The following is a 22,330-nucleotide window of genomic DNA, read 5'->3' as shown; positions in this document are numbered from 1 at the left end:
ATTTGTAATATATTGTAAAATATACATATCCTGTATATATATATACACATACACACATAAAATTTGCATCTATGTTATGAAGTACATAAAATTTTTGGACTATGATATTTCCCTTTGTATTTTAGTCTTTTTCTACAACTGTACATCTTTATTTCCAGTATCCTTCTACCATAAAATCTACTTATTTCATTTATGTAGTAATACCAGCTTTAAGTTAGTTTTAGAGTACCTATTTACCATGTATTTACTTTCCAGTTTTCTTTGTATTATCTCTTAGTTGGATACTTTAAAAATCTAGTCTGATAAAAGTAATTCTTAACTTCAGATATTTAATTTATGTTATAGATTGTTTTGTTGCCCCAAAAAGTTCAAATTTAAGGAAAATTATAAGACTAGTATAATCAGATACCTGTATATTTTATAATCAGTTTCACCAATTATATTTTGCTCCATTTTCTTTGTTTTTTACTCCTCTTTTTCCCTTTCAATTTTTCTCCTTATATATCATATACACATAGAAAAATCCTCATTTAGCATAGTATTATATTCATAAATTTTAGTTATTTATTGTAGTTTATTAAAATAAAATCAATTTGTCAATGCATAATTTATGTTTTGATTACCATGATGATTAATATTGAATAGCTGTGTAAAGTACAAAATTCAATAATAGATCTTTATTCAATAATCACTTTGTAAATAATGAAGATATATCATAATCAGTAACCAATATTGCTTCTTTCAAAATCTTCCTGTGATTTGTCACTGTGTATCTGCTATTCAGTTCTTGCACAGTTAGAAATGCTAGTAGTTGTGTTGCCTCATTGCCTATCAACAATAAACACATTTAAGGTTTGCAAAAACAATCAAAAGAGAGGATTGATCAAAAAGATGAAATTCTAACAAAAAATAAAGAACGATCATTCTACATGTGAAATTTAGGGTAATTGGATGCAGTTGCCTGTGGGAACTTTAACAATGCTGTTTAAGGGTCCTTTTATATGTAGGCAGAGGAAGTTAGTTTGGCAAACTTATCCACATAAATGAAGAACGTGATTACGGTTGAAATATGTAGATGTCCCAGAGAAAGTGATACCAGCAAATAATTACACATAAGAGTAACTCTTAGAAATATTTCACAGCATTTAAAGAACAAAAGATTAAATTGGGAATGTAATTCAAAATAGAAAGGATAAAAATTGAGAAGTATGTAAATTTCCAAAGACATGAAGAAGTCCAAAAAGAGAATTTTTATTCATTTTCTTACAAAAAAGGATCCAGAGCAATACAATTTTCTTATTGAATACTTAGCACTGTTAAAAATACTATTCATTTATATGATCACAAGATATGCAAAGTGAATACTGCATCTTCATCTATTTCCGTATGTATTTATACACACACAGATATACATAAATACACATATATATGTGTGTGTAAACACATATATGTATATACAAACACACACATAATCCTGTTATTTCATATTCTCTCTTTTCATACACGTTTGTTAAAAATCCCCCTTGGAAATTAACGATACAATTTCCTTCTGAAAGAAAACAAAAACATGCTTAATGCCTATTAAAAAATATTAGGATTCTCTAATTGTCACATTTCCCTCCTGCAGCACAACCCAATGCAAATAAAAGTATTAACTGCTGCCATTGCTTTACCTTATGGAAATTGTGTCTCACAGAACTGGTATGAAAGTATTCATTCTATATTGCTATGGGTGTGAGAAATGATCTTTCCCTCATCACTAATCCTGAAGATTTTCATCTTCTACTAGCATTTATAAAACTGTGACAGGCGAACTTAAGAGCTTGCAAGTAGAGTAAAATCTCAGATTCCAAATACTTCTCGACAATTTTAGAGATGGATACGCATACATGACTTTCTAAAAAAGAAAAAAAGGAAGGCCTCATAAACCAATAGTAGTATTTGACAATCTATCTAATCACCTATGAAAATGGTGACTAACCTCTATAATTGTATGAGCAATAAATTTTTCTTCACTTTATTAACTGTTAATAAGGAAGTATTTGTTGGTTGAGTACCAGGATTTGCTCAAAGGAAGCTGTCCTGATTTTGCTAACTCTCATCTATGTAAGGGGACTTCTCTGCCAATCTGGCCATCTGCCTTGGTTGGGTTCCACTGAAATAACTAGTACTGAGATGTGTCATTGGTTGGCAGAATATTCTGACATTTTTCAGACATCAAAAATGTGCAGTTGTAGCAGAATACAACAGTCACTAATATGCCATTATGTAAAAATGTGAGTGTGTAACCGATGTGATTCTGCAATTTGTATTTGGGGTAAAAATGGGAGTTCATAACCCAATTGAGTCAAATGTATGAAAGATGATATATCATGAGCTTTGTAATGTTTTGAACAACCAATAAAAATAAATAAATAAAAAATAAAATAAAATGAGTATGTGCTCTAAAAAACATCATCTCTTAAAATATTGTCTCTTTAAAAATTCAATATTATCTCTTTCAAAAAATGAGTAAATATTTAGTATCACAAATATTTTGTAAAAAAAAAATGTGCACTTGCACCTCACAGAAATGAAGGGAAAATCATAACTACTCTAGATAGATACCAGGAGGATTGGTCAAATATTGACTGTTTCACTTGAGGGATAAGGAACCAAGGTACTTCTTAGGAAAGGATTGTTACAGTTGGTAGTTTTACAACTCAGCTTTTTTTTCTTTTTCTTTTTTAGTTCTCAATAGACCTTTATTTTCGTTATTTATATGTGGTGCTGAGAATTGAACCCAGGGCCTCACACGTGCTAGGCAAGTGCTCTACCACTGAAACGTATCACCAGCCTACAACTCAGATTTTTCTATCTTCCTTTTCAGTAATTGGTCAGTTTGGAGATGACAGTAAATGCCTTACTATTTACATTAATATTGTTGTCATTGTTATTATTATGATGTTTTGTCTCTGTGGAAATTTGTACTACAAATGGTAAACTTTGGTATATCAAACTTCAAACATTGACTAAAATTGTTTCTTATTACCCAATTTGGTTTTCTAGAGATGATAATGGTAATCCAATGGAGAAGCTGACCCAAAGCTACCTATACAAATATTTGCAGTCAGCTCTGCCCCCTCAAAAATTCCCTAGGTTCTTAAGTTGAAATCAGGGAAATGAGAAGAAGATTACCACTAAATAGGGAAGAGAGGTGGGAGGGAATGGGACGGAGAAGGGGAATTGCACAGAGGATGGAAGGAGACCCTCATTGTTATACAAAATACATGTATGATGATGTGAGGGAAAAAAAAGAAATGTGTCACATTAGATTGGGTAGAGAGAAGTGATGGGAGGGGAGGGGAAGGAAGGATAGGAAGGGCAGCAGAATACAATAGACACTAGTATTGCTGGATGTATATATGTGTCTGTATAACTAATGTGATTCTGCAACCTGTACACTCAGAAAAATGAGAAATTATGCCCCATTTGATTCAAATGTATGATATGTCAAGATCATTGTATTGTCATGTGCAACTAATAATAATAATAAAAAAAAGAAATCAGGCCAAAAAGCAGCAGAGGCACAGGATAAAAATGAATTTCTCAAGCCACTTTGCTGTTGTGCAAGACAAGTGTTTATTATAGAAAAGAGTGGGATCCCATAGTCATGCCCAGATTCTGCTAAGTCATCAGAATCTACTTGCTAAAAGCCTGTATCAGACATGAAGATCACGAATAGGTGTAGAATACTGTATGGGCTGAAACTGGCATTTCATTTGGTTGAGTCGTGAGACATTACCTTACAATTGTATCAGAAAGAAAAGTGAAGTTATGTTTAGTGAAATGGAGCTTCTTTTTCCACCCATGCTTTCATGTCCCCCTTGACCCTAACCACAGCCAATGTGAAGACAAAGAAAATAGGAGATGAGGCCACGTTCTCCCTTTCCCAAAGGGAAAATTAAAGCTACATGTTAGGGTCTGTAAAAAACTCAAGATGGCGCCTGGCATTTTGCCAGAGGGAGTGGTTTGTGAAGTAATGCCATCGAGCCATTAAGTGTGGAGATTCCTTATTGGTTGACTGCTGTATCTAGTTTATGTAAATTAAGATAAGCTGTGTGGAATGTATATATACCCTTCCTGTCCCACAATAAACGGCTCCCAATCCTGCTCTATCAATGTACACAAGTTGCTCGTCACCCCCCGGGTTATTTTGCTGCAGCCGAACTGCGGCAGCTACATTAATCCATCTGAAGAATTTTGGGGGAAATTCTGGAGAAGGGATTCAGAAGTGAAATAGTATAGTTTTGTTAGGGAAGATGTCCAAGCTTATCCTCCACAGATTCCTAAAAGATAAAGCTCTTTGATTTAGCTGGTGAAGTTTTGGCAATGTTCAAAGAAGAGAAAGGATACTATGTGATATTGTTAATGATGCACTGCAGGCCAGATAAGTACAGATAATCCCTCACTAAAGATGGCTGAACATTCTATTTTTTTGTTTGTTTTTGTTTTACTTTATGATGATAATTTTGATCTTGTCATGGTTAGTGAGTTGCTGAGTTATTCTCCCTCACAGTGCTCAGCCAGGGCAGGGAGTGAATCACAGTTCTTATCCCTGTGATTATGAGAGTTAAACAACCACTACTTTATAGTTTATTGTGTTGCTAAGTCATGATATTCATGTGTATTAAATGCATTCTGGATTTGAGATATATTGAATTTATAATGGGTTTACCAAGATGTAACTCACTGTAAGTCAAGAAACAATAGTACAAGTGTTTCTCATCTGAATGAATAGTAGAAAATTTATGTGATTTATTTATGTATTTCCCTCTCCCACAAATGCCAGAGGAGATTCTCTTAATTGGAAGAAACTGAATGTAAAGAAGAGTTATTAAGATATGTAAGTCTATTTTCCAAACTGTCACAATCTTAATGACCTGTGTGAATTCTAAATTTTCATGACAAATAATGTAGCTAATCAGATCATCTGGCAAAGGGAGGCAGTCCACTGAGGTTTTTGCTTTGCCACATCTCCAACATGAATCTAGGTGTACCTGATGTGAAAATCAGCTGTAATGTTACTACTAGCACTTAACCAAACTCAGTACCAGTTAGATATGGCTAATATAAACTATCAGTAAGGTGGCTTTAAGTAAAGGAAATTATCCTTGATAATCTGGAGGGGCCATGCAATCATTTGGAAGGCCTTAAGACCAAAACTAAGATCTCTCTGCAGAAGACTAAATGCTAACTCAGTGCTGAGGCATCAGGTTATGCTTGAGAGTTCCAGCCTGCCCTACAGATTTCAGGCTTCCTGACCCCATAATTATGAATGCCACATTCTTTAAATATGCATACCCAACTGGTTTTATTTCTATGATAACACTGACTGACAAATAAGGACTTGTAACTATCTGGCTTGACATTTCCATTTAAGGATAGGTCAACTTGGATTCTACCTCATTAATGATGAAGGGCTCAGGTCTCAATAGCTGAATGAAAATGATATATGGAAGAGCAAGGCTAGCCTATCCTTCAGCAACATCCTGGCTATATATGAAGCAATGATGATTCTCTGTCTGGAGAAACATCACACCCAAGACCCACTTCCACTTAAGGAAGCACTCTGAATTGATAGGGCCCTGAATTTATGAGTTCTTCTAAATACCTGGGTTTACTTCATTGATAGAATGAAGTAATAGAATACAGAAAGTCTATGTTGACATGACATGGCTTCTCCTGGGATGCAATGACTTTTCAAACAGTGACAAAAACAAACACGGTGACTTGTTCTACCCATCGGGAAGCTCATTTATTTACTCTATCTGGCTTTTCCTACTTGTCTCACTATTTGGTACTTAGAAAACTTTTAGATTGGCCAATGAACTGTGAACTGTGAAAGTAAATTTCAGATATTCTTTGAGCCTTCTCAGTCAATCATATAGATTCCCAAAATAAGATTCCATTTTCCGATGAATTAGACTAGAATCAAGCTGTTGAACAAGTCTGCAGTGATAAAATTACCATCATTCATACCTGGATCCATCATTTTACCAAAGAAGACAATGCAAACACCATCAGAGACAAGAAAAGAGCGGAAAAGCTCTTTCTGATGTGGAAGTCATTGTTTAATGATAGACTTACAATACTTGCCAATAGTTTACCATTTGTCTTACAATGGACAATGGAATATTGCTTCTCCTCACAGATTAAACACATCAGACCTTTCACTAGCTTTCATTGCAGTTGATGCTGTCTTACTACAATGGGCACTTTTTCAGGCAACACTGTTACTGTTCCAATCTAATCAGTTGAAACCATTGTAACCCTTTAAGTTAATCTGTCATTGTCCAGATTTCTGAACTACTTTAACTGTAGTAATCATATGCCTTTATTGCAAAAGTTACTATACTTTGGTTTGATAGATTAGGTAGTTAATGCTGGAATCTGCCAGTCTATCTTGGACTCTGACTTTTCTGTCTCCCTTTTTTGTTTGTAATTATATAGTACCCATCTGCATATTCTAAGATACTTGTTCCATCTCAAAATTCTTAACTATCAGATCTATAAAATTACTCAGCCCCTTTTGCCATGTAGAACAATATATTCAAAGACTTTCATAATTAGAATGTTGACATTTCAGAGGAGTGGGTGGTGTTATTCTGCCTATTATGGGGATTTAATTCAATCAATTATGGTTTAGGCAATTGAAATCTTCTTAAAAATTTACAAAGTTATAGGTAAGGGGTCAAATATTTTTCTGGCAAAGTGCTTGATAGCCCTGGAGATATTTAAAAATTAAATGTGCATTCTATACATATATAACTGCATTCAATCTCCAGAACTTCAATAAAATAAAAATAAGCAAAAATAATATGCAACTTAAAAATGAGGTAATATTTTATATAAAAATGAGAAATTTCAAATGAACATATATATGCATTTAAATAATTAGTTTTTACACTGTTATTCATTCTAGATATGTGTGTCAATTATTATAAAGTATATGACTGTCAATAAAACCATTTATTTTAATATTTAAAAAATAAGAACACTCATGACTAATTGTTTTATCGTATAATATTTATTTATTTATTTATTTTTAAATTTTTTATTGTTGGTTGTTCAAAACATTACATAGTTCTTGACATATCATATTTCACGCTTTGATTCAAGTGGGTTATGAGCTCCCATTTTTACCCTGTATACAGATTGCAGAATCATATCAGTTACACATCCATTGATTTACATATTGCCATACTAGTGTCTGTTGTGTTCTGCTGCCTTTCCTATCCTCTACTACCACCCTCCCCTCCCCTACCCTCCCCTCTTCTCTATCTACCCCCTCTACTGTCATTCATTTCTCCCCCTTGTATTATTTTTCCCTTTCCCCTCACTTCCTCTTGTATGTAATTTTGTATAACCCTGAGGGTCTCCTTCCATTTCCATGCAATTTCCCTTCTCTCTCCCTTTCCCTCCCACCTCTCATCCCTGTTTAATGTTAATCTTCTTCTCATGCTCTTCCTCCCTGCTCTGTTCTTAGTTACTCTCCTTATATCAAAGAAGACATTTGGCATTTGTTTTTTAGGGATTGGCTAGCTTCACTAAGCATAATCTGCTCTAATGCCATCAATTTCCCTGCAAATTCTATGATTTTGTCATTTTTTAATGCAGAGTAATACTCCATTGTGTATAAATGCCACATTTTTTAATCCATTCATCTATTGAAGGGCATCTAGGTTGGTTCCACAGTCTTGCTATTGTGAATTGTGCTGCTATGAACATCAATGTAGCAGTGTCCCTGTAGCATGCTCTTTTTAGGTCTTTAGGGAATAGACCGAGAAGGGGAATAGCTAGGTCAAATGGTGGTTCCATTCCCAGCTTTCCAAGAAATCTCCATACTGCTTTCCAAATTGGCTGCACCAATTTGCAGTCCCACCAGCAATGTACAAGTGTACCCTTTTTTCCACATCCTCGCCAGCACTTGTTGTTGTTTGACTTCATAATGGCTGCCAATCTTACTGGAGTGAGATGGTATCTTAGGGTGGTTTTGATTTGCATTTCTCTGACTGCTAGTGATGGTGAGCATTTTTTCATGTACTTGTTGATTGATTGTATGTCCTCCTCTAAGAAGTGTCTGTTCAGGTCCTTGGCCCATTTGTTGATTGGGTTATTTGTTATCTTATTGTTTAATTTTTTGAGTTCTTTGTATACTCTGGATATTAGGGCTCTATCTGAAGTGTGAGGAGTAAAAATTTGTTCCCAGGATGTAGGCTCCCTATTTACCTCTCTTATTGTTTCTTTTGCTGAGAAAAAACTTTTTAGTTTAAGTAAGTCCCATTTGTTGATTCTAGTTATTAACTTTTGTGCTATGGGTGTCCTATTGAGGAATTTGGAGCCCGACCCCACAGTATGTAGATCGTAGCCAACTTTTTCTTCTATCAGACGGCGTGTCTCTGATTTGATATCAAGCTCCTTGATCCATTTTGAATTCACTTTTGTGCATGGCGAGAGAAAGGGATTCAGTTTCATTTTGTTGCATATGGATTTCCAGTTTTCCCAGCACCATTTGTTGAAGATGCTATCCTTCCTCCATTGCATGCTTTTAGCCCCTTTATCAAATATAAGATAGTTGTAGTTTTGTGGATTGGTTTCTGTGTCCTCTATTCTGTACCATTGGTCCACCCGCCTGTTTTGGTACCAGTACCATGCTGTTTTTGTTACTATTGCTCTGTAGTATAGTTTGAAGTCTGGTATCGCTATACCGCCTGATTCACACTTCCTGCTTAGCATTGTTTTTGCTATTCTGGGTCTTTTATTTTTCCATATGAATTTCATGATTGCTTTCTCTATTTCTACAAGAAATGCCGTTGGGATTTTGATTGGCATTGCATTAAACCTATAGAGAACTTTTGGTAATATCGCCATTTTGATGATGTTAGTTCTGCCTATCCATGAACAGGGTATTTTTTCCATCTTCTAAGATCTTCTTCTATTTCTCTCTTTAGGGTTCTGTAGTTTTCATTGTATAAGTCTTTCACCTCTTTTGTTAGGTTGATTCCCAAGTATTTTATTTTTTTTGAGGATACTGTGAATGGAGTGGTTGTCCTCATTTCCATTTCAGAGGATTTGTTGCTGATATACAGGAATGCCTTTGATTTATGCGTGTTGATTTCATATCCTGCCACTTTGCTGAATTCATTTATTAGCTCTAATAGTTTCTTTGTAGACCGTTTTGGGTCTGCTAGGTATAGAATCATGTCATCTGCAAATAGTGATAATTTAAGTTCTTCTTTTCCTATTTTGATGCCTTTAATTTCTTTCGTCTGTCTAATTGCTCTGGCCAGTGTTTTGAGAACTATGTTGAACAGAAGTGGTGAGAGAGGGCATCCCTGTCTTGTTCCAGATTTTAGAGGGAATGCCTTCAATTTTTCTCCATTCAGAATGATGCTAGTCTGATGCTTAGCATAGATTGCCTTTACAATATTGAGGTATGTTCCTGTTATCCCTAGTTTTTCTAGAGTTTTGAACATAAAGGAATGCTGTGCTTTGTCGAATGCTTTTTCCGCATCTATCGAGATGATCATATGGTTCTTATTTTTAAGTCTATTGATGTGGTGAATAACATTTATTGATTTCCATATATTGAACCAGCCTTGCATCCCAGGGATGAATCCTACTTGATCATGATGCACAATTTTTTTGATATGTTTTTGTATCCGATTCACCAGAATTTTATTGAGGATTTTTGCATCTAGGTTCATTAGAGATATTGGTCTGTAGTTTTCTTTCTTTGAAGTGTCTTTGTCTGGTTTAGGTATCAGGGTGATGTTGGCCTCGTAGAATGAATTTGGAAGTTCTCTCTCTTTTTCTATTTCCTGAAGTAGCTTGAAAAGTATTGGTATTAGTTCTTCTTTAAAGGTTTTGTAAAACTCTGCTGTATACCCATCCGGTCCTGGGCTTTTCTTAGTTGGTAGTCTTTTGATGGTTTCTTCTATTTCCTCAATTGATATTGGTCTGCTTAGGTTGTCTATATCCTCCTGACTCAATCTGGGCAGATCATATGACTTAAGAAATTTATCTATGCCTTCACTATCTTCTAATTTATTGGAGTATAAGGATTCAAAATAATTTCTGATTATCTTCTGTATTTCTGAAGTGTCTGTGTGATATTGCCTTTTTCGTCCTGTATGCTAGTAATTTGAGTTCTCTCTCTTCTTCTTTTTGCTAGCATGGCTAAGGGTCTGTCGATTTTATTTATTTTTTCAAAGAACCAACTTTTAGTTTTGTCAATTTTTTCAATTGTTTCTTTTGTTTCGATTTCATTAATTTCAGCTCTGATTTTAATTATTTCTTGCCTTCTACTTCTTTTGCTGTTGTTTTGCTCTTCTTTTTCTAGGATTTTTAGATGAAGTATGAGAGCATTTATTTGTTGGTTTTTTCTTTTTTTAAGGAATGAACTCCAAGCAATGAATTTTCCTCTTAGAACTGCTTTCAATGTGTCCCATAGATTCCGATATGTTGTGTCTGTGTTTTCATTTATCTCTAAGAATTTTTTAATTTCCTCCTTGATGTCTTCTATAACCCATTGATCATTCAGTAACCTATTGTTCATTCTCCAAGTGATGCATGATTTTTCCTTCCTTCTTTTATCGTTGATTTTCAGTTTCATTCCATTATGATCAGATAAGATGCATGGTATTATCTCTACTCCTTTATATTGTCTAAGAGTTGCCCTGTGACATAATATATGATCTATTTTTGAGAAGGGTCCATGTGCTGCTGAGAAAAAAGTGTAAGTGCTTGATGTTGGGTGGTATATTCTATATATGTCAATTAAGTCTAGGTTATTAATTGTGTTATTGAGTTCTATAGTTTCCTTATTCAACTTTTGTTTGGAAGATCTGTCCAGTGGCGAGAGAGGTGTGTTGAAGTCTCCCATGATTATTGTATGGTGGTGTATTAGACTCTTGAACTTGTGAAGGGTTTGTTTGATGAACATAGCTGCACCATTGTTTGGGGCATATATATTTATGATTGTTATGCCTTGTTGGTGTATGGTTCCCTTGAGCAGTATGTAGTGTCACTCTTTATCCCTTTTGATTAACTTTGGCTTGAAATCTATTTTATTTGATATGAGTATGGACACTCCTGCTTGTTTCCGAAGTCCATATGAGTGATATGATTTTTCTCAACCTTTCACCTTCAGCCTATGTATGTCTTTTCCTATCAAATGTGTCTCCTGTAGGCAGCATATTGTTGGGTCTTGTTTTGTGATCCATTCTACTAGCCTGTGTCTCTTAATTGGTGAGTTTAAGCCATTAACATTTAGGGTTATTATTGAGATATGGGTTGTTTTTCCAGCCATATTTGTTTATTTATGTTACTAAACATGGTTTGTTTTCCTCTTTGATTGTTTCCCCCCCCCCTTTCCTGTCCTACCTCCCACTGTTGGTTTTCATTGTTATTTTCCATTTCCTCTTCCTGTAATGTTTTGCCGAGGATGTTTTGAAGAGATGGTTTTCTAGCTGCAAATTCTTTTAACTTTTGTTTATCGTGGAAGGTTTTAATTTCATCTTCCATCCTGAAGCTTAATTTCGCTGGATACACAATTCTTGGTTGGAACCCATTTTCTTTCAGTGTTTGAAATATGTTATTCCAGGATCTTCTAGCTTTCAGAGTCTGTGTTGAAAGATCAGCTGTTATCCTGATTGGCTTACCCCTAAATGTAATCTGCTTCCTTTCTCTTGTAGCTTTTAAAATTCTCTCCTTATTCTGTATGTTGGGCATCTTCATTATAATGTGTCTAGGTGTGGATCTCTTATGATTTTGCACATTCGGCGTCCTGTAGGCTTCTAGGATTTGGGATTCTGTCTCATTCTTCAAGTCTGGGAAGTTTTCTCGTATTATTTCATTGAATAGATTGCTCATTCCTTTGGTTTGGACCTCTATACCTTCCTGTATCCCAATGACTCTTAAGTTTGGTCTCTTAATGTTATCCCATATTTCTTGGATGTTCTGCTCATGGTTTCTTTTTTTTTTTTTTTTTTTTTTAATTTTTTATTGTGGGTTGTTCAAAACATTACAAATTTCTTGACATATCATATTCCACACTTTGATTCTAGTGGGTTATGAACTCCCACCTTCACCCCATACACAGATTGCAGATTCACATCAGTTACACATCCATTGATTTACAAATTGCCATACTAGTGTCTGTTGTGCTCCGCTGCCTTTCCCATCATCCACCCTCCCCCCTCCCCACCTCTCCCCTCCCCTCCCCTCCTCTCTCTCTACCCCCTCCACTGTATAACCCTGAGGGTCTCCTTCCATTACCGTGCAATTTACCTTCTCTCTCCCTTTCCCTCCCACCTCTCATCCCTGTTAAATGTTAATCTTCTTCTCCTGTTCTTCGTCCCTACTCTGTTCTTAGTTACTTTCCTTATATCAAAGAAGACATTTGGCATTTGTTTTTTAGGGATTGGCTAGCTTCACTTAGCATAATCTGCTCTAATGCCATCCATTTCCCTGTAAATTCTATGATTTTGTCATTTTTTAATGCAGAGTAATACTCCATTGTGTATAAATGCCACATTTTTTTTATCCATTCGTCTATTGAAGGGCATCTAGGTTGGTTCCACAGTCTTGCTATTGTGAACTGTGCTGCTATGAACATCGATGTAGCAGTGTCCCTGTAGCATGCTCTTTTTAGGTCTTTAGGGAATAGACCAAGAAGGGGAATAGCTAGGTCAAATGGTGGCTCCATTCCCAGCTTTCCAAGAAATCTCCATACTGCTTTCCAAATTGGCTGCACCAATCTGCAGTCCCACCAGCAATGTACAAGTGTACCCTTTTCCCCACATCCTCGCCAGCACTTGTTGTTGTTTGACTTCCTAATGGCTGCCAATCTTACTGGAGTGAGATGGTATCTTAGGGTGGTTTTGATTTGCATTTCTCTGACAGCTAGAGATGTTGAGCATTTTTTCATGTACTTGTTGATTGACTGTATGTCCTCCTCTGTGAAGTGTCTGTTCAGGTCCTTGGCCCATTTGTTGATTGGGTTGTTTGTTCTCTTATTGTCTAATTTTTTGAGTTCTTTGTATACTCTGGATATTAGGGCTCTATCTGAAGTGTGAGGAGTAAAGATTTGTTCCCAGGATGTAGGCTCCCTATTTACCTCTCTTATTGTTTCTTTTGCTGAGAAAAAACTTTTTAGTTTGAGTAAGTCCCATTTGTTGATTCTAGTTATTAACTTTTGTGCTATGGGTGTCCTATTGAGGAATTTGGAGCCCGACCCCACCGACTGTAGATCGTAGCCAACTTTTTCTTCTATCAGACGGCGCGTCTCTGATTTGATATCAAGTTCCTTGATCCATTTTGAATTCACTTTTGTGCATGGCGAGAGAAAGGGATTCAGTTTCATTTTGTTGCATATGGATTTCCAGTTTTCCCAGCACCATTTGTTGAAGATGCTATCCTTCCTCCATTGCATGCTTTTAGCCCCTTTATCAAATATAAGGTAGTTGTAGTTTTGTGGATTGGTTTCTGTGTCCTCTATTCTGTACCATTGGTCCACCCGCCTGTTTTGGTACCAGTACCATGCTGTTTTTGTTACTATTGCTCTGTAGTATAGTTTGAAGTCTGGTATCGCTATACCGCCTGATTCACACTTCTTGCTTAGCATTGTTTTTGCTATTCTGGGTCTTTTATTTTTCCATATGAATTTCATGATTGCTTTCTCTATTTCTACAAGAAATGCCATTGGGATTTTGATTGGCATTGCATTAAACCTATAGAGAACTTTTGGTAATATCGCCATTTTGATGATGTTAGTTCTGCCTATCCATGAACAGGGTATATTTTTCCATCTTCTAAGATCTTCTTCTATTTCTCTCTTTAGGGTTCTGTAGTTTTCATTGTATAAGTCTTTCACCTCTTTTGTTAGGTTGATTCCCAAGTATTTTATTTTTTTTGAAGATATTTTGAATGGAGTGGTTGTCCTCATTTCCATTTCAGAGGATTTGTCGCTGATATACAGGAATGCCTTTGATTTATGCGTGTTGATTTTAAATCCTGCCACTTTGCTGAATTCATTTATTAGCTCTAATAGTTTCTTTGTAGAGCCTTTTGGGTCTGCTAGATATAGAATCATATCATCTGCAAATAGTGATAATTTAATTTCTTCTTTTCCTATTTTTATGCCTTTAATTTCTTTCGTCTGTCTAATTGCTCTGGCCAGTGTTTCGAGAACTATGTTGAAGAGAAGTGGAGAGAGAGGGCATCCCTGTCTTGTTCCAGATTTTAGAGGGAATGCCTTCAGTTTTTCTCCATTCAGAATAATGCTAGCCTGAGGCTTAGCATAGATTGCTTTTACAATATTGAGGTATGTTCCTGTTATCCCTAGTTTTTCTAGAGTTTTGAACATAAAGGGATGCTGTACTTTGTCAAATGCTTTTTCCGCATCTATCGAGATGATCATATGGTTCTTATTTTTAAGTCTATTGATGTGGTGAATAACATTTATTGATTTCCGTATATTGAACCAGCCTTGCATCCCAGGGATGAATCCTACTTGATCATGGTGTACAATTTTTTTTATATGTTTTTGTATCCGATTCGCCAGAATTTTATTGAGGATTTTTGCATCTAGGTTCATTAGAGATATTGGTCTGTAGTTTTCTTTCTTTGAAGTGTCTTTGTCTGGTTTAGGTATCAGGGTGATGTTGGCCTCATAGAATGAATTTGGAAGTTCTCCCTCCTTTTCTATTTCCTGAAGTAGCTTGAAAAGTATTGGTATTAGTTCTTCTTTAAAGGTTTTGTAAAATTCTGCTGTATTCCCATCGGGACCTGGGCTTTTCTTAGTTGGTAGTCTTTTGATGGTTTCTTCTATCTCCTCAATTGATATTGGTCTGTTTAGGTTTTCTATATCCTCCTGACTCAATCTGGGCAGATCATATGACTTAAGAAATTTATCTATGCCTTCACTATCTTCTAATTTATTGGAGTATAAGGATTCAAAATAGTTTTTGATTATCTTCTGTATTTCTGAAGTGTCTGTTGTGATATTGCCTTTTTCATCCCGTATGCTAGTAATTTGAGTTCTCTCTCTTCTTCTCTTCACTAGCATCGCTAAGGGTCTGTCGATTTTGTTTATTTTTTCAAAGAACCAACTTTTAGTTTTGTCAATTTTTTCAATTGTTTCTTTTGTTTCGATTTCATTAATTTCAGCTCTGATTTTAATTATTTCTTGCCTTCTACTTCTTTTGCTGTTGTTTTGCTCTTCTTTTTCAAGGATTTTGAGATGAAGTATGAGATCATTTATTTGTTGGTTTTTTCTTTTTTTAAGGAATGAACTCCAAGCAATGAATTTTCCTCTTAGAACTGCTTTCAATGTGTCCCATAGATTCCGATATGTTGTGTCTGTGTTTTCATTTATCTCTAAGAATTTTTTAATTTCCTCCTTGATGTCTTCTATAACCCATTGATCATTCAGTAACCTATTGTTCATTCTCCAATTGATGTATGCTTTTTCCTTCCTTCTTTTATCGTTGATTTTCAGTTTCATTCCATTATGATCAGATAAGATGCATGGTAATATCTCTACTCCTTTATATTGTCTAAGAGTTGCCCTGTGACATAATATATGATCTATTTTTGAGAAGGATCCATGTGCTGCTGAGAAAAAAGTGTAACTGCTTGATGTTGGGTGGTATACTCTATATATGTCAATTAGGTCTAGGTTATTAATAGTGTTATTGAGTTCTATAGTTTCCTTATTCAACTTTTGTTTGGAAGATCTGTCCAGTGGCGAGAGAGGTGTGTTGAAGTCTCCCATGATTATGGTGTGGTGGTCTATTAGACTCTTGAACTTGAGAAGAGTTTGTTTGACGAACATAGCTGCACCATTGTTTGGGGCATAAATATTTATGATTGTTATGTCTTGTTGGTGTATGGTTCCCTTAAGCAGTATGTAGTGTCCCTCTTTATCTCTTTTGATTAACTTTGGCTTGAAATCTATTTTATTTGATATGAGTATGGACACGCCTGCTTGTTTCCGAAGTCCATATGAGTGATATGATTTTTCCCAACCTTTCACCTTCAGCCTATGTATGTCTTTTCCTATCAAATGCGTCTCCTGTAGGCAGCATATTGTTGGGTCTTGTTTTGTGATCCATTCTACTAGCCTGTGTCTCTTAATTGGTGAGTTTAAGCCATTAACATTTAGGGTTATTATTGAGATATGGGTTGTTCTTCCAGCCATATTTGTTTATTTCTGTTACTAAACATTGTTTGTTTTCCTCTTTGATTGTTTCCCCCCCCCCTTTACTGTCCTACCTCCCACTGTTGGTTTTCATTGTTATTTTCCATTTCCTCTTCCTGTAATACTTTGGCTAGGATGTTTTGAAGAGATGGTTTTCTAGCTGCGAATTCTTTAAACTTTTGTTTATCGTGGAAGGTTTTAATTTCATTCTCCATCCTGAAGCTTAATTTCGCTGGATACACAATTCTTGGTTGGAACCCATTATCTTTCAGTGTTTGAAATATGTTATTCCAGGATCTTCTAGCTTTCAGAGTCTGTGTTGAAAGATCAGCTGTTATCCTGATTGGCTTGCCCCTAAATGTAATCTGCTTCCTTTCTCTTGTAGCTTTTAAAATTCTCTCCTTATTCTGTATGTTGGGCATCTTCATTATAATGTGTCTAGGTGTGGATCTCTTATGATTTTGCACATTCGGCGTCCTGTAGGCTTCTAGGATTTGGGATTCTGTCTCATTCTTCAAGTCTGGGAAGTTTTCTTGTATTATTTCATGGAATAGACTGCTCATTCCTTTGGTTTGGAGCTCTGTACCTTCCTGTATCCCAATGACTCTTAAGTTTGGTCTCTTAATGTTATCCCATATTTCTTGGATGTTCTGCTCATGGTTTCTTAACAGTCTTGCTGAGCTGTCTATGTTCTTTTCCAGTTGAAATACTTTGTCTTCATTGTCTGATGTTCTATCTTCTAAGTGTTCTACTCTGTTGGTAGTATTCTCCATTGAGTTTTTAAGTTGGTTTATTGCTTCCTGCATTTCTAGGATTTCTGATTGCTTGTTTTTTATAACCTCTATCTCCCTGTATAGTTGATCCTTTGCTTCCTGGATTTGTTTGCGTAATTCGTTGTCGAAGTGATCTTTCATTGTCTGATTTTGCTGTTTAATGTCTTCCTTGATACTCCAGATCATCTGAAGCATGTATATCCTGAATTCTTTATCTGACATTCCATCTGCTGCAGCTGTTACCTCTTCTAAAGTTGCGTTGACCTGCATTGCTTGTGGTCCTTTCTTTCCTTGTCTTTTCATACTGCTTGCGTATCTTTCCTGCAGGTGCGGGCGGCGGCTCTGCTCTCTCCTTATTCCAATTGGGGTGTCGTGGCTACCACGCCGGCAGGTCACTGGGCCTGTTCTGGGAGCTGGTGGCGGCTCTGTTCTGCCCCTACTCCAATTGGGGTGACGTGTCTGTCGTACCAGCAGGCCACTGGGCCTGTCCTGCTGGTCGGTCGCAGATCTGCCCACCTTTCGGGCACGGGTGGAGGCTCTGCTTTGCCCCTACTCCAATTGGGGTGTCGTGACTACCCCGCCTGCAGGATGCTGGGTCTGTTCCTGGCAAGGGAGGCGACTCTGCTCTGTCACTACTCCAATTAGGGTGGTGTTTGTACCCCGCCGGCAGGCTCCTGGGCCTGATCCGCCGGTCTGTTGTAGGTCTGCCTACCTTGAAGGCGCGGGCGGCGGATCTGCCCTGCCCCTCCTACCACGCCTGCGGACCCCTGGGCCTGATCTGCAGGTTGATCACTGGTCTGCTCACCCTGCGGGCACGGGTGGCGGTTCCGCTCCACCCCCACTCCAATTGGGGTCACGTGACCACCACACCGGCAGGGCCTGATCCGGGCGTGGGATAAGGATCTGCTCTGCCCCTACTCGAGTTGGGGTGACGTGTGTACCACACTGGCAGGCCACTGGGCCTGACCCGCCAGGCTGTCACAGGTCTGTTTACCTTGCAAGCGCGAAGGGCGGCTCTGCCCTGCCCCTCCTACCACGCCCATGTACTACTGGGTCGTGGGTCTGCCCACCTGGCGGGTGTGGGTGGCGGCTCCGCTCCGCCCCCTCTCCAATTGGGGTCACGCGGTCACCACGCTGGCGAGCCGCTGGGCCTGCTCCGGGGGCTGGCGGCGGCCCGGCTCCTTCCCTCTGGCTCGAGGACAAATTGAGGAGACTCGGGTGACTGAGCCTCACCCCCCTTACCAGGAGACCAACTGCTTATGTCACCGCTGGTATTGATGAAGATCTCTCCTCCACCGCTTTCTGCTGACATCAGATCTCTGCCATGTTGGTATCCTATGCGAATGGCAGCATTTCGTTCCCCTTGCCAGGCAACCCAAGCAATGGGTGAGTCCTGACCTGCCCTCAGCAGGACCCGGACCGAGACACAGTTTCCGCGGGCTCCTAGCCCCGGTCCAGGGAAGTTCCGGGAGCCGGAACTCGGCCGCTCCGTGCTCGGTGTAAGCTCCTATAAGTGTAAGCTCCAAGAAGCAGCCCCCGCGGGCTCAGTTCCAGGAGCCGGAATTCGGCCGCTTAGTGCTTGGTGTATGCTCTGATAGTAGCAGGGTCCAAGAAGCAGCCTCCGCGGGCTCCGCAGCCCTGAGCCAGGGCGGTTCCGGGACGGTTCCGGGAGCCGGAACTCGGCCGCTCTGTGCTCGGTGTAAGCTCCTATAAGTGTAAGCTCCAAGAAGCAGTCCCCGCGGGCTCAGTTCCGGGAGCTGGAATTCGGCTTCTTGGTGTTTCGTGTTTGCTCTGATATTAGCAGGGTCCAAGAAGCAGCCTCCGCAGGCTCCGCAGCCCGGAGCCAGGGCGGTTCCGGGACGGTTCCGGGAGCCGGAACTCGGCCGCCCCGCGCTCCGTGTTCACTCCGATAAGATCAGATTTTAAGAAGCCCCCAGGCGCTGAACCCTAGCAATCTGTCTGCAAGCCGCAGGCGAATTGCAGCCTGAAATTACCTGTTCTATGGCTGAATGAGCTGCGGTCAGTCAAAAACAGGTGTGGTGACGTCAGTTTACCAACATGGTGGCTGCTGGCCTCCTCTGTGGTCTGACCGGTGTGGAGAACCGAGATGGACCGCTTCCTTCCCCGTCTCGAACCCAGAATTCAGCCCTGAGTGCGGTGCTTGCGCGTCTGGCAGAAACTGCAGCGCTGTAACCCTGCGTCTCTATCCCAGCGCGCCTTGCAGACTCTAGCCGCGGGGCGATTTGCTTAATAAGCAGTGTTACCCTCCATGCGACAAACCTCTCGCGTTTGAGTCCCCGTAGCCGATCCTCATGCGATGGAAATCCTTCCTCCAGGTTCCGGCGCACCCCACTATTGCTGGAAATTCCTAACAAGATATCCTTTAGCCGTCCTGACTTGTCATACTCCCACACAGTGAAGCAGCACACGGGGGTAATGCACTCCCCTCGCCGCCATCTTCGGAACCCTGCTCATGGTTTCTTAACAGTCTTGCTGAGCTGTCTATGTTCTTTTCAAGTTGAAATACTTTATCTTCATTGTCTGATGTTCTATCTTCTAAGTGTTCTACTCTGCTGGTAGTATTCTCAATTGAGTTTTTAAGTTGGTTTATTGCTTCCTGCATTTCTAGGATTTCTGTTTGTTTGTTTTTTTTAACCTCTATCTCCCTGTATAGTTGATCTTTTGCTTCTTGGATTTGTTTATGTAATTCATTGTTGAAGTGATCTTTCATTGTCTTATTTTGCTGTCTGATGTCTTCCTTGAGACTCCAGATCATCTGAAGCATGTATATCCTGAATTCTTTATCTGACATTCTATCTGCTGCAGCTATTACCTCTTCTAACGTTGAGTTGACCTGCATTGCTTGTGGTCCTTTCTTTCCTTGTCTCTTCATACTGTTTGCGTTCCTTTCTACTTGGTGAAACTGTTGTGCTATTGAATTTTCCCCCTATATATTTATATTGGTCTTGTATAGTTGCAAAGTCTCCCTCGCAGGCGCGGGCGGCGGCTCTGCCCCTCCTCCAATTAGGGCAATGTGCCTACCACGCCAGCAGGCCGCTGGGCCTGTTCTGCCGGTCGGTAGCAGGTCCGTCTACCTTGCAGGCGCGGGCGGCGGCTCTGTCCCTCTGCGGGCCGCTAGGCTTGTTCTGTCGGTGGTCGCAGTTCTGCCTACTTTGCAGGCACAGGCAGCGGCACTGCCCCTCTTCAGGCCTCTGGGGCTGTTCTGCTGGTGGGTTGCAGGTCCGCCTACCTTGCAGGCGCGGGGGGGTTGGCAGCTCTACCCTTCCGCAGGCCACTGGGCCTGTTCTGTTTGTCGGTTGCAGGTCTGGCCTGTTCTGTTGGTGGTCACAGTTCCGCCTACCTTGCAGGCGCGGGGGGTGGGGCGTCTCTGCCTCTCAGCAGGCAGCTGCTCCTGTTCTGCTGATGGGTCGCAGGCCCGCCTTCCTTGCAGTAGTCGTTGGCAGCTCTGCCCCTCCGCGGGCCACTGGGCCTTTCTGTCGGTGGTCACATTTTTGCCTACCTGGCAGGCGCAGGGGTGGGGTGGGGTAGGGGGCGGCTCTGCCCCTCAGCAGGCCGCTGGGCCTGTTCTGTGGGTGGTCACAGTTCCATCTACCTTGCCGGTGCGGGGGGAGGGGGCAGCTCTGCCTCTCAGCAGGCAGCTGCTCCTGTTCTGCCTGTGGGTCGCAGGCCCGCCTACCTTGCAGGAGTGGTTGGCAGCTCTGCCCCTCCGCCGGCCACTGGGCCTTTTCTGTCGGTGGTCACATTTCTGCCTACCTGGCAGGCACGGGGCGTGGGGGGCGGCTCTGCCCCTCAGCAGGCCGCTGGGCCTGTTCTGTGGGTGGTCACAGTTCTGTCTACCTTGCCAGCGCGGGTGACTATTACACTTCTAAAGTTCTGAAATAGCCAACAGACCAAAGAAAGACATTTCTTTAGGCTCCTGCTTGAAACCAACAGCTTCAACAAACTCCTGACCTTGATTCAGGGCCAATCACTTTTATTTTATTTTATTTTTTTAGAGAGAGACAGAGAGAGAATTTTAATATTGATTTTTTAGTTTTCGGCGAACACAACATCTTTGTTTGTGTGTGGTGCTGAGGATTGAACCTGGGCCGCACACATGCCAGGCGAGTGCGCTACCGCTTGAGCCACATCAATGAGATTACAGACATGTATCTGGCTGAATGTGTTTAATCTTTGAAAAATAATCAGCATTTATAAAATATGCACTACTTAATATGCACAGTACATTTCAGTGAAAACGAAAACAAAACAAAATTAAATTAAAATGCAATAATTCTATCCATACATGCATGCCACACACATACAAACATATGTATTTCCTAGCTATGACCATGAAGAAATTTAGAAATAATGAGGAATCAATACAAATATCCCTAGCATCCTGAACATAATTTTGCATGGAAAATCTGATTCAAAAAGATTAGATTTTCATAAAGAAGTGGCTGATAACTGCTATGGTCATGATCAAAGATTTAGAGGCTCAATAATGGATTTCTATTAGTAAAAGATAAGGAAAGATCACCCAAAAGAATCCAAAGAGCAATGCAATGAATGGAAGACATCAAATATGTGAAAAACATAAAGTTCATAATGTTGCTCAAAAGGGAAATTTGAAAAAAAAGAAGGAAGTTAAGTATTTTGATAATTGGTAGATATGGGGAAATAAACATGCATTCTTTTCTTGCATGAACTCTGCACTGGAGTAACCAAGTAGTTGACAAGGAAATACCTCTCTTTATAGAAGATAATCAATTGTAGATAATCAATTAAAAATCATAAAATTAAGAATATATATATGTCTTAAGACCAAAAAAAAATAATAATGGAGAACCATTTTAACAGAGAACTTATGACACTACATATGTATGACTTAGAGGTGACAAAAGACCCTGAGAAGTCTTGAGACTCAAACAGGGTTAAAGGCATGATCCAGTGTTGCCTTGTAGAATCTGAATGGCTAGTGGCAGTGAGGTAGGAACGATGACTATCCCGGGATTCCTGGAATTATGGAATTGCACAGCCTAAGAAATGTGTTTTATACTGCTATGAACTGCTTCACCCTTGACTGTAGCTGTAGGAAGAGAAATCTTACTTCTGAGTATATATAATGTGTCTTAACTTTTATTGATGAACTTTTATTGATGACTTTCTGGGAAAAACCAGAGGTGACTCTAAACCTGACTTTCTTTCTTCCTTCTAATGTGGAGAACTCTTATCTCATTCCATGGTATCATCTTTTGTTGGGAGCAGAGACTGAATTGTGGGTTTTGAACTATCCTGTGACAGGAGC

General features: G+C 39.3%; 1 non-coding gene across 1 annotated transcript; it reads right to left on the bottom strand.

The window, feature by feature from the left end:
• Window positions 1-20,869: 20,869 nt before the first annotated feature.
• LOC124090904 (small nucleolar RNA SNORA2/SNORA34 family) lies at window positions 20,870-21,007 on the bottom strand. The gene has a single exon (XR_006851275.1). It is a non-coding gene; the product is annotated as a small nucleolar RNA SNORA2/SNORA34 family (small nucleolar RNA).
• Window positions 21,008-22,330: the final 1,323 nt, after the last annotated feature.

This window comes from Marmota monax, unplaced genomic scaffold, assembly GCF_021218885.2.
Source record: "Marmota monax isolate L192 unplaced genomic scaffold, Marmota_monax_Labrador192_F-V1.1 WCK01_AAM20220418_F8-fsc00407, whole genome shotgun sequence".
Taxonomy (NCBI): Eukaryota; Metazoa; Chordata; class Mammalia; order Rodentia; family Sciuridae; genus Marmota; species Marmota monax.
The sequence above is the reverse complement of the archived record's forward strand: the minus strand, read 5'-3'. Positions and strand labels throughout refer to the sequence as shown.